This window comes from Vitis riparia, chromosome 19, assembly GCF_004353265.1.
Source record: "Vitis riparia cultivar Riparia Gloire de Montpellier isolate 1030 chromosome 19, EGFV_Vit.rip_1.0, whole genome shotgun sequence".
Lineage (NCBI taxonomy): Eukaryota > Viridiplantae > Streptophyta > Magnoliopsida > Vitales > Vitaceae > Vitis > Vitis riparia.
In genome coordinates this window covers 18,467,139-18,480,836 of record NC_048449.1, presented here as the reverse complement: position 1 = coordinate 18,480,836, position 13,698 = coordinate 18,467,139, and the positions used below count along the sequence as shown (strand labels likewise).

At 28.6% G+C, this 13,698-nt stretch overlaps 1 pseudogene; it reads right to left on the bottom strand.

Moving 5' to 3' along the window:
- Positions 1–640: 640 nt before the first annotated feature.
- On the bottom strand, positions 641–3,772 carry LOC117908663 (annotated as a pseudogene).
- Between the last annotated feature and the right edge of the window lie 9,926 nt (positions 3,773–13,698).

Here is a 13,698-nt window from a genome sequence, read left to right as displayed (position 1 = left end):
GCAAATTTGTAAACCAGATAGGGCTTGTATGGGAACCCACCTTTTTTACGTCACTCAATCCACTTGGAGTTTGGTTTGAAGATTGCAAAGTACGTAGACTATTAGTTGTGAAGTTCTTTCTAGAAAAGAGAAAACGCGTTGGAAGACTTTAAGATCCCACCGGGATACCAAAATAGTTACCTTTGCAGAATGCTAGCGCCTTTTGGCAAGTGGACGTTGTTGATGTGTGTGGGTGTGGAGGCTCTAATGAACTCAATTCTACGGCTTGGTCTGCTGATAGGCAAACCTAAATGCCCCTCCACTAACTGATCAGGTAGGTCAAAAGACCTATTAGGCTCTAGGTTCTTTCTCTGCCTTACATAATCAAATCAAGGATTTAGATTTATTTGGTAATTATTTTTTTAAATACTTTTCTATTGTCCAAAATTTTAAAATAAAATAAAACAAACATTTAATAATCATAAAATGGAAAATAATTCTTTATTTTAAATAAAAAAAAATAGGGCACATTTTTTAATTTTTTTCAATTATTTTTCCATAATTGAAAAATAATCAACAATCATGCCTTGTTTATTAGGAAATTGCTTCACATACTTGATGATAATCTTTGAGGGAAAGAGCCAAATGAAAAGACTTCAAATACAAAATATCCTTTTTCTAGCTGCCCCATCAAACCCACCAAAAGCATAGAGGAAAAAGTGATGACACAGCAAGAAATGTTACAAAGGTTAGACTTTCCTTTCTAAACCAAACTCAGCAAGTAATAATAACTTCATTACTAAAACAAACCCCAACTACGACACAAGTAATTAGCCCAAGTCTTCTCCCCCACAAAATCCAAGTACATTATGTGCTAGCTAGCACTGTTCTTGTTCTATTCTATACCATTCAATTTTTTAAACTCTAAAAGGAACTCATAGACCTGGCGGCGGTCTGGCAGGGAAGAGGACACACTCTCCTTTTCCATGCACCTCTTTGCCCATGCTGTCAACTTTGGGCACTTAGCCTCCACACTGAAGTTGCCCAAGGTCTCATACGCATAAAACCAGATATAAAATGGCATAAGAGCCACATCCACGAACCCAAATTTTTCACCACCAAAGTAGGACTTATCTCCAAGTTCTCCTTCTAACACCTTGAGACATTCTAAGTATTCTTTCGTAATTGCTTCTTGTTCTTCTCCCTTCGTTCTCCATACCATCCTTCCAAGAGTGAATACCTGCATTTTGTAGTTCCATGGAGGTTAAGTACTTTTTATCAAATTAAAGATTAAGTTATGATTCCAATTAAGTCTTGAGTTTGCTCTTTTTCCCATTTTGATATAAACATTTTTTTTTCTAGAGAATGAACAATGCTATACATCAATAATGGACTTTAGTAACTTTTAAATTTATTGATTTTGCATCTTCTACCCTTGATGTAAAATATTGAGAATGAGAAAGATAAATTCTTTTATTTAATTCCAAGTAAAATCTATTAAGAATAAAGAGAATATAATAATAATTATTAAAAAAAAACTAATTCTTTCGGCAAAGGATGAATGAAATTGAAAGACCATAAAATCATTTATTAAGATGTCTTTTTCAGAGTTTTGATGACCGGGTTGGTGAATCCAACGAAACGTTTCAATGCTCCCCTCATCTTTTTATCATTTAAAGTGGTCCACCTTCTGTAATCATTTAATCATTGATATTTTTTTTATAGGCAAGAAGTCCATCCAAGCAAGCTCATATTGTCACACGTTGGGTTCTCTTTTTTAAAAGGAACAATTTATAATATTAAATAAAATTACAAAATACATTCGTTTTAAAAAACTTTATAATATTAAATAAAAATAGTATAATTATTTTTAAAATTGTAAAATTATTTAAAATTAAATAATTAAATTTTCTTTCATTTTTAATATATTTACATTTAAATATTATACATATTTCATTTAATAAAATTTAAAATTTTAATACTTTTGAACTTGTACATGATTTAATATGATAATATCAAAGATAAAAATTAAATATTATTGATTTTTAATTTATTTATATATTTTTTAAAATTTTTATAATTATTTTAAATTTTAATAATATATAAATTATATATTATGATGTCAAGGGTTCCATTGTGGTTCAACCATCGGTTCAACTATGGTACAACCATCGGTCTGACTATGGTACAACCATTGGTCCGACTACGGTACAATCATTGGTCCGATTGTGATTCAACTACTGGTCTGACCACGGTTCAACCACTGATTTGATCGTGGTTCAACCATTGGTCCGATCATAGTATAACCACTGGTTCGATTGCGATTCAATCATTGGTCCAACCGCGGTTCAACCACTAGTTTGATCATGATTCAACCACCGGTCCAATCATGCTACAATCATTGGTCCGATCACAATTCAACCACTGGTCTGACCGTGGTTCAACCATCTGTTCGACCATTGAACCGTCAATTAATAAAAATTTTTATTAAATGACCGATCCAATTTTTAAAACATTGGCCCTTCTCATACATTTCTTGTTTTTTTGGTTTTTTTAAAAGCAGAAAATGACCAATATCTCTTATATAAAATGTAACAACTGAGTTGAAACTTTCCTTCCTTCAATTTTGCTTGGTAACTTTCTGTACTTTCTTTACTACTTCCTCTTATTCCTTTCCATCCAACCCCAAGCTCAAGGTTACTGAACGGGTTAAAAGTGCCATAAGAACTATGGAACATCTTAAACAAACTCACGGAAGATCAGGGACAAAACCAATGGCACTTCCTGCTGCATTTTATTAGGTTTCACTATAAATTTGATGAGTTTGTGGAATACACAGAGAAATCTCATGGTTAGATGGACAAATGGCAGAACCAAGTAAAGAAAAAAATTAGCAGTAAGGATGGGAAAGAAACAATTCAGATACTTATTACCAGATTTTTTTTTTCTTTTTAAATCATCATTTAGAAAACATTTAACCCTCAGTTTGGAAGCTCAGAAAATTGTAGGAAAAATAGAATAAAATTTTGCATACTGTTATACTCCTAAAGAAAAAAAAAGGGAGAATGATCGACTTCATCAAGAGAACTGCTTGGTAATTTTTTTTTTTGAAGACAATAGAATCGCAGAAACCTAAATTTTCACCAAAAAGCTGGTTTTTCACTTTTCTTTCCTCCCTCCTTTTTCCTTTTTCCCTGAAAAACTACTTTTGGAATGAAAGAAAAAATGGCCTCGGATTCAATAGTTTGATCTGTTTTTTGTCAGCCACCAAAAGGAAAGTTATACTATGAAGATATGAAGATATGAAGATAAAGGCATTCCAATTTGCTGCTATTTAGCATTTTGTAATTACAAATCCATCACCACAATGAAAATCAGGGGCAGTCACCATCAATTAATGGGAAAGAAAGCTTAAAATTAACTTCAGAAACATACCTTTTTGTCTACATAGTCAGCCCAGAATCGGGCTTGAGCTCTCTGGTATGGATCTGAGGTAACAAAGGAGATTCGTCCTTCCAGACCTCATCAATATATTCAACTATTATCAGAGATTCGCAAATGGGTTTACCATTATGGATCAGCACTGGGATTTTCTTATGAACTGGGTTCGTTTCTAGAAGTAGAGGACTCTTGTTTCTCAAGTCCTCTTCTCTGTGTTCATACTTGAGGCCCTTCTCTGCTACTGCAATTCTAACCCTCATACCAAACATGCTAGGCCAGAAGTCTAAGAAAATAATATCATCTGCCATTCTTACTACTGTGATGACATTCGAATGAAGCATAAAGGGGAATTGTTCAGATTTATACACAGAAATTTTACTCTCATCCAGCTTTCTATTTTATTAAAGGAAAATTCTAGGGTATACCCAAAAGTTTTTAAGCCATTGGATGTCCAAGATTACATATTGGCCATCCATTTTAAATTTGGAAAAGGAAATCTACTTAACCGGCTAAGGGAAGAACTAGTTGTGGCCTTCTTGTCCTTTATTTTTTCTTCCTCCGGTCTCAACAATTTTGGGTTTAAATAAAATAAATATGAGATAAATATTGAGAGAAAATAGAATTGGAAAAAAATAAAAATGAATTTGATATAAAATTTGAAAACATATTTATTAACAAAAAAAGAAATCATCATATATCATAACTACATTATTTTATTTTTAACAAATTATTAAACATTTAAATTCGACATAAAAATGAATATGGTAATATTTTAATATGAAATGAGTATTTGCATTAAAATTCAACATTTTGATAATCATATGTAAACTTTAATAGTCCTAATTTTTTTCGTACTCTTCAAATTTTATATTTTTTGAATTTAAGGTTTTTAAAATAAAATCACAATAAAATAAATTACTAATACTCTTTTGAGTTACTAATTATAGTATTTTAGAAAATAAATTTGTAATTTTAAAAAATTAAAAACTAAAAATCGATACAAAAATGTGATGAAGGTACCAAGCATGTATTATCCCATTTTTCATATTATTGTCATATTTTTCGTACCCTAAATTATTTACATTTTTAAATTTCAGATTTACTTTTTAACTTAAATGACAATAAAATTGTTTAATAATATTATTTTGAATTATTATTGATAGAATTGTTTAAAAAATAACAATTAAATTTTTTTAATTGGAAATGATGTAAATTATCCTAAAAAAATAAAAAATTAAAACACTAAAAATTGGAAATGATATGAATAATGTGAGGAAGGGTATGAAGAATATGAAGAATCCTTACATTTTCTCATAATAATATTGTTTGTTGATACAAATTAAGCTTAGAAATGATGAAAATTATTCTAAAAAAAAATTTAAAATTTAAAACACTAAGTAATTGTAAAGGGTACGAAGAATGTGAGCAATCCTCACATTCTTCATATCCTACCTCGCATTTTTCGTACTCTCAAAATTGAATAATTTTTCAAAATTTTTTTCACTTAGAAATACAAATATTATTGTTTATTGATACTAATCAAGCTTAAAAATGATGAAAATTATTCTCAAAAAATAAAAAATTTAAAACACTAAATAATTGTAGAAAATACGAAGAATATGAGGAAGATAACAAAGAATGTGAAGAATCCTCACATTCTTAGCACTCATTGTCACATTCTTTTTACCATTGAAAAGTTTACAATTTTTTTTCCACATAGAAATACAATAATATTATTTATTGAAACTAATTAAGCTTAGAAAAGATGGAAATTATCTTTAAAAGAAATTAAAATATTAAAACACTAAAAAAATGGAGAGAGTACAAAGAATGTAAGGAATGGTATAAAAAAAAATGTAAGAAATCCTCACATTATTCGTACTTTTCCTCACATTCTTTGTACCTTCGAAATTTTATAATTTTTCAATTTTTTCCACTTAAAAAATACAATAATATTATCTATAGATATAAATTAAGCTTAGAAATGATGGAAATTATCCTAAAAAGAATTAAAAAAATTAAAACACTAAAAATTTGGGAGAGTACGAAAAATGTGAGGAATCCCCATATTCTTCATACCCATTCTCATATTCTTTGTACCATTCTTAATTTATTTCGTACCTTGAAATTTTGACAAATTTTCATATTTTTAAAATTTTTTTCCCACTTGGAAATATAATAATATTGTTTATTGATATTAATTAAACTTAGAAATGATGAAAATTATCCTTAAAAAAATTAAAATTTTAAAACACTAAGTAATTGTAAAGGGTACGAAGAATGTGAGTAAGGGTATAAAGAATGCAAGGAAGGGTACGAAAAATGTGAGAAAGGGTACAAAAAATGTGAGTCTCATATTTTTTGTACCATTCCTTACATTCTTCATACCGTAGAAATTTGACCATTTTTCATATTTTTTGAATTTTTTTTCCTCTTAGAAATATAATAGTATTGTTTCTTGAAACTAATTAAGCTTAGAAATGATGGAAATTATCTTCCAAAAAATTTAAAAATTAAAATTCTAAAAAATTGGAAAGTACGAAGAATGTGAGGAAAGACATGAAAAGTGTGAGAAATCCTCATATTCTTCATACACTCTTCACATTCTTCACACCCTTGAAATTTTATAATTTTTTTAATTTTTCAATTTTATTTTTTTGCACTTAAAAATACAATAATATTGTTTATTGATATTAATTAAGCTTAGATATGATGGAAATTATCCTAAAAAAATTAAAATTTTAAAACACTAAGTAATTGTAATGGGTACAAAGAATGTGAATAAGAGTACAAAGAATGTGAGGAAAAGTACGAAGAATGTGAGAAATGATACGAAGAATATGAGAAATCCTCACATTCTTCGTACCTTGGAAATTTGACAATTTTTCATATTTTTTAAAAAAATTTCCACTTGGAAATATAATAATATTGTTTATTGATACCAATTAAACTTAGAAATGATGGAAATTATCCTAAAAAAATTTAAAAAATTAAAATACTAAAAAAATGGAGAGGGTACAAAGAATGTGAGGAAATGTACGAAAGGAGGTAAGAAATCCTCATATTCTTTGTGTCATTCTTCACATTCTTCGTACCCTTGAAATTTTACAAATTTTTGAATTTTTTTCCACTTGAAAATACAATAATATTGTTTATTGATATTAATTAAGCTTAGAAATAATGAAAATTATCTTCAAAAAAATTAATATTTTAAAACAATAAGTAATTGTAAAAGGTACGGAGAATGTAAGGGTACAAAGAATGTGAGTAAGTGTATGAAGAATATGAGGAAGAATACAAAAAATGTGAGAAATCCTAGAAATTTGACATTTTTTATATTTTTTGAAAATTTTTTCCACTTGGAAATATAATAATATTGTTTTTTGATACTAATTAAGCTTAGAAATGATGGAAATTATCTTCAAAAAAATTTAAAAAAGAAAATACAAAAAAAATAAAATACAAAAATTAGAGAGAATATGAAGAATGTGAGGAAGGGCATGAAGAGTGTAAGAAATCCTCATATTTTTCATATTCTTCTTCAATTCTTCTTACCCTTGAAACTTTATAAGTTTTCGAATCTTTCAATTCCCCTTTTTTTTTTTGCACTTGAAAAATATAATAATATTGTTTATTGATATTAATTGAACTTAGAAATGATGGAAATTATCCTTAAAAAAATTTAAATTTTAAAATACTAAGTGATTATGAAGGGTACAAAGAATATAAGTAAAGGTACAAAGAATGTGAGGAATAGTACAAAAAAATGTAAGGAACAATACGAAAAATATGAGAAATCCTCATATTTTTCGTACCTTTGACAATTTTTCATATTTTTAAATTTTTTTCCACTTGGAAATATAATAATATTGTTTATTGATACGAATTTAACTTAGAAATGATGGAAATTATCCTAAAAAAAAATTAAAATACTAAAAGATTAGAAAGAGTACGAAGAATGTGAGGAAGAGTATGAAGAGGGTAAGAAATCCTCACATTCTTTGTACTATTGAAATTTTACAAATTTTTTAATTTTTTTTCCACTTGAAAATACAATAATACTGTTTAATGATATTAATTAAGTTTAGAAATGATGAAAATTATCCTCAAAAAAATTAAAATTTTAAAACACTAAGTAATTGTAAAGGGTACGAAAGAATATGAGTAAGCGTACGAAGAATGTGAGGAAATGTATGAAGAATGTGAGAAATCCTAGAAATTTGATAAATTTTCATATATTTTTTTTTATTTTTTTTTCCACTTGGAAATATAATTTTATTTATTGATACTTAGAAATGATGAAAATTATTCTAAAAAAAATTAAAATACTAAAAAATTGGAAAAATTCTCATATTCTTCATATCATTCCTCACATTCTTTGTATCCTTGAAATTTTACAATTTTTCGAATTTTTTGAATTTTTTTTCCACTTGAAAATATAATAATATTGGTTATTGATATTAATTAAGCTTAGAAATGATGAAAATTATCATAAAAAGAAAATTAAAATTTTAAAACACTAAGTAATTGTAATGGGTACGAAGAATGTGAGGAATGGTATGAAAAATGTAAGGAATGGTACGAATCCTCACATTCTTCTTATTGTAAAAATTTGAAAATTTGAAAATTTTTCATATTTTTTTATTTTTTTCCCACTTGGAAATATAATAATATTTTTAATTACTACTAATTAAACTTAGAAATTATGGAAATTATCCTAAAAAAAATTGAAAATTAAAATACTAAAAAATTGGAGAGAGTACGAAGAATGTAAAGAAATGTACAAAGAATGTGAGAAATCTTTATATTCTTAATACCCATCTTCGCATTCTTCGTACCCTTATTCACATTCTTTATACCTTTAAAATTTTACAATTTTTTGAATTTTTTTTTTTTTTAAACAGTAAGTAATTGTTAAAATGGTAAGAAGAGTGTGAGTAAGAGTACGAAGATTGTGAGGAAGGGTAAATCCTCACATTCTTCGTAACATTTTTCACATTTTTCCATATCTTCAAAATTTTAAATTTTTTGATTTTTTTTTCCACTTGAAAATACAATAATATTGTTTATTGATACTAATTAATATTAAAAATGATGGAAATTATCCTAAAAAATAAAAAACATTAAAACATTAAAAAATATTTTTTGAATTTTAATAATTTTTTTTTTCTTGAAAATGTAATAATATTGGTTATCTATACTTATCACGCAAATGATGAAAAATATCCTCCAAAAATTTGAAAAAATGATACACTAAAAAATTGGAGAGGGCTCAAATTATGCTTAGAATTAATTGAAACCATGCAATTTTATTTTCAGCTTCGATTGGTTTTCCTACTTTCAATATTTCATCCAACTTGTCCCAACAAAAATAATGAAATTTACAATAAAAAAATTAATAATATAATTTTCAAATACTAATTAACACTAAATACTTATTTTAAAATTTATTTTAATTTATTTTAAAAAAATTCCAACTCCGAATAGTTATGATATTCTTTAAAAATACTAATTACACTCACATTTTCATACCTTCTAATTTTTCTATTTTTTAAAATTTTTTTTGTCACTTCTAATAGCATCAATATTGCTTAGGTATACTAATCATCCTTACAAATGATGGAAGTTAGACAAAAAAAAAAAAAAAAAAAAAAAAAAAAAAAAAAAAAAAAAAATTTGAAATTAAAAACACATAAAAATTTCCTCATTTTTTTTACCATTCCCACATTTTGGTACTCTCCAAAATTCTTAAATTTTTTATTTTAAGAATTTTTTTTTCCACTTCCAAAAAAATGCTTTCAATATTTAATCACATCTTCTCCATTAAAAACAAATAAATTAAAATTAATAAAAAATTAATAATTGATTGATCATAATTCTAATTTTTAATAATAAATACTCATTTTAATTTAATTATAATAAAACCCTATATCATAGAATAAGTGGCAAATTTTATTTCACAAAATTATCATTTTTACAAAATTTTAAATATTTTACAATTTTTATAAAATAAATTGTTCAATAATATAAATGGTGGTTGTAAAGATAATTTAAATGTAATGTGGATGAGATTGCTTCCATTTTAAAGACGTAGTGACCGGTTGGTAACTTGTAGTATTAGTTTTTCTGAATTTTTTATTCATCTATACCTTACATGTGGCTTATTCTTATTGGTTAAAAAATGGAGGTATGGTTCCGAAAAGCACTTTTAGCTACCATAGAATGACCTTTATTAAATGGCATGAAAGAAAATAGTTAAAAAAAAAATAGAAAAAAGAAAAATGGAGAAAAATAAAAAATAAATTTGAATTTAGTAAAATATATAATTGTAAAAATAATAAAATTAAATAATTTGAAAATATATAAGTTTTTAACTAATTTTAATTATTATTTTTTTGTATTTTTATAATAAATCAAACATAAAAAAAAAAAACAATTTTCTTAATTGTTTTAATACTTTCCTACAAGCCAAACATAAATTAAAGTACTAAAAATTATTGAAACCATTTTGCTACATACCTAAAGATAATTTGTGTTGATAGCCTCACAATATTTAGAGATGATTCTGATTACTCCTGGAGTGCAGAGATCACTCATTGGAAAATATCTACAACTGATCAAGAACTTTTATGAAACTGTTTCTCATGATCAATTGAGAGAAAGAAAGGGATATTTCTACATGGTGGATAGATTTTTCACCTTAAGAAATCTCTTACTCCTTTTTTATTAGGATAATATTAATTAGATGGTAACAGACTCCTAATCTAATAGTTATCACCTAATTGGGCTAGCCCATTATGGAAGCTTTAATTCGTTCAATCATAATCCTAAAAACCCAACATCTACCATGCCCACATATTGGGCACAAGCATATGCATCTCTCACCATCTTATTACTTGTCTATTCATACTTAGTTAATAAGTTGTGAGACCATCAAGTCACCTGCAAAAGGAAATTAGTGAGACCACATATGGTGTATGCTAGAGCAGCATACACCATAGCTCTAGTTCATGGCATGGTCTGAAGTCACATAGGGCATAGAAAAATATAAGATCATCCAGAGTATATGATTATAAGGACTCACATAGTGAAGAAGTAGGTATTCGTTCTTCCACTTAATTCTTATCTTTGTCGTCAAGCATATGTACTATGACATACATGCTACAATTGTTTTCTCCTTAAAGAGCATATATCTTTCCTCACAAAACTGTACGAGTCTTAGTCTAGTTGCCACTAGGTGTTTGACCTGAATCCTTTATATATTTGATAATCCCAATACCATATTAAGGTTTTGCATCTGGCTAATTTTCAAGTTATATATATGGATAATGGGATCTAAACATTTATCCATATTCAATTTTAAAAAACAAAAAATAGAAAGACCTCATCTAACCTTTTTCCGAGGTGACACTAATAGAGATTTGGCTTAACTCGCTATTCTAGTGCCACAAGCTCAAAGAATCTCATCTTTGCTCTCTCCAATCTCCAAAGGCAATTGCTTGTGTGAGTAAGTTGATCCATACTTATAGACATACTTGTGCTAAAATCTGTCATATCATAATTAAACATAGGCATTGAAATAGGTCTATCATAAATAATATCTCAAATAATAAAGATCTAATGTCATGGTCAATGATGAGGTCCCAGTCAAAGCTAGCTAGCAATAGCTAGATAGTTTGTATTCTCTTCGGGTGAGAATTGTACCACAAATGTAATTGGATAAAAAATGCTCCCCTCTCATTCATGTCCTAGGATTATAAATAAAACAACCTAACGAATCTTCAGCATGTGTAGCTGAAACTAAAGGTCCATGATTACAATGAAATTAAATAACGGAAACAGAATGTGGAATAAATGAAACAATTTGCAACGACTACTTTATTTCTTCTACTACTACTTGGACTTGTTCCATCTTGCACATGGTTGCTCAATCATCCCAATTCTCGAAGTTGACTACTTCTCCCCTTTGGACTAATTCAACAAACCATTTGCATGGCTCCTATGCACGTGTCATCATGCAAGATACTTAGGATTTCTTTTGATCACACATTGAGGGGGTCATGGCATCTGAAGAGATGCATCATTACTCTCTCCTCTAAGTGGACGCTTGTCCTCAAGGTCCGAATTGGGGTATTACTTCATAAGCTCATCTATGCTCTCTCACATGGCATCCTCTACAACCAATCTGCGCCATTTGACCAAGCTTTCTTCAAAGAACTTAGCTCCTCGTTTGACCCAACATGTGTCCAAGATATCTTCAAGTTCTACAACTATTGTTCCATCATCGACAATAGGTGGAAGCTCTGGGCTAGTCATTGTTTTATCACCAACCTTCTTCTTAAGCAATGAAATATGGAAAATAGAATGTAGTCGCGCACCCTTTGGTAATTTATATTTGTAGGCCACAACACCTACCTTCTTCTTAATTGGATATGGCCCATAAAACTTGCTTTCTAGCTTTTGATGAGCTCATCTAAAAATGGAGTGTTGCCGATAAGGGTGGTAGAGTTTGAGGAAAACCATGTCCCTTCTCCTAAAATGATACATCACGTCGACCACGATCTGGAATTTGTTTCATTCTATTGTGCGTAGCTTCTAAGTTCTCCTTGAGATGCTTTAGCAGTGTGTCTCGAGCCATAAATTTATGATCGACTTCATCAACCGGAGACGAGCCAGTCGAGTATGATGGAATCGTTGGTGAAAGTTGCCCACAAAGGAACTCCATTGGCATGACTGTTGATATATAAAACAACATAAATAATATTCCACGCACCTGTTAAGAACTTCAAACTGACCATCCCTTTTAAGATGATAGGCATAACTCATTTTCAATTGTGAACCCGACATCTTAAAGAATTCTTGCCAGAACTTACTGATGAAGATAGAGTCCCTATCACTGATAACTGATTGAGGCATACCATGCAGTTTCACAACTCCCTCCACAAATTTTTCTACTACTACTTTTTTCGTGAATGGATTGTTGGAATTTTATGTGTGGACTTACATAATCAATTTGATAATGCCATAAATCAGTGTTAATTTAATTTTTGCATTGTGGTCCATAATAGGGATGGACACATTATTGCTTGATTTCTATGGGCTCACCCTAATTCACTTTAGTGACCCATTAAGTCAAGTGGTCCAAACTGTGTATGTGTGATATATGATATATATATATATATATAAGGGAAAAAAGGCAGGGTGGCTATCCTATTATGTTCTATTTTCTCTTTGGGGCTGAGAAGAGAACGTACTGCACAAACGAACTCTTTAAAGCACACACAGTATTTTGGGTGTAGAAAGAGAAGAGCCAATTGAACCTAGGGTTTTTCTCTTTCACAAATTGAGTGCATCCTTGAACACCAGAAGAGCACATGAATGGCTTTCCATGGGATCGATCAAGGTCAGTTTTTCTTAATTCACAATTTTTTATTGTATGGTTTATTATCTTTCATGAGATCCTGTTTGTGGTTTAATTTTTTTTCAACAATTGGTATCAGAGCCACCATGGATTACATTTAAGCTGCATTTTTTTTGGATTATATAGGTTTCCGTTTTTTATTTGGAAGCCAATTTTGGGGCTTTTTTTGTTTGGTGTTAATTCTCCGTTTTGAAGCCAAATTAATGTTAGAGACTTGTAGAAAACACCTTTTGGAGGAAAACCCATAATTTTTTTTGGGTTTTTGGAACTCAGTTGATGGGATTTAAAAAATTAGGGTTTCTTAAGGTTCTTCGTTTATGCTTTTTTGTGCAATTTTTTGTCAAGATTGATGGATTAATGTTTGAGGATGGAAAACCGTTTGTTTGTGTTGGAAATTGCATAATTTTTGGTCGGAAAATTTTTTTTTCTCATCAACATTTGTTCAGCTTGAACCAGATCTATTCAGCCCGTGGAGAAGACGATGACGTCACCAAAATTTTTTTTTTTTTTTTTGGTTGTTGTTTGTCTTGCCATTCTTGGATTGATAATGCATATGTTGAAATTATTATGCATTTATTAAGTTTGTCTTTATTGGGACAATTATTATTATTATTATTATTGTTCTTTTGGGTATAATTTTTTGTTTTATACCAATAATGTTGTCCTAGGCTATTTTGTTGAATATCTCAATTTATTATGACATTGAAGAACACTTGAGTGATTGCCTATCGCAATTTGAAGTGTGTCAAGTTGTACAAATTGAGATATTTTGAATTTATCATGACAATAGTGAACATATATGTGGTTGCCTATCGTGATCTTATATGTGTCAAATTGTCTTTGTTGAGATATTTAGT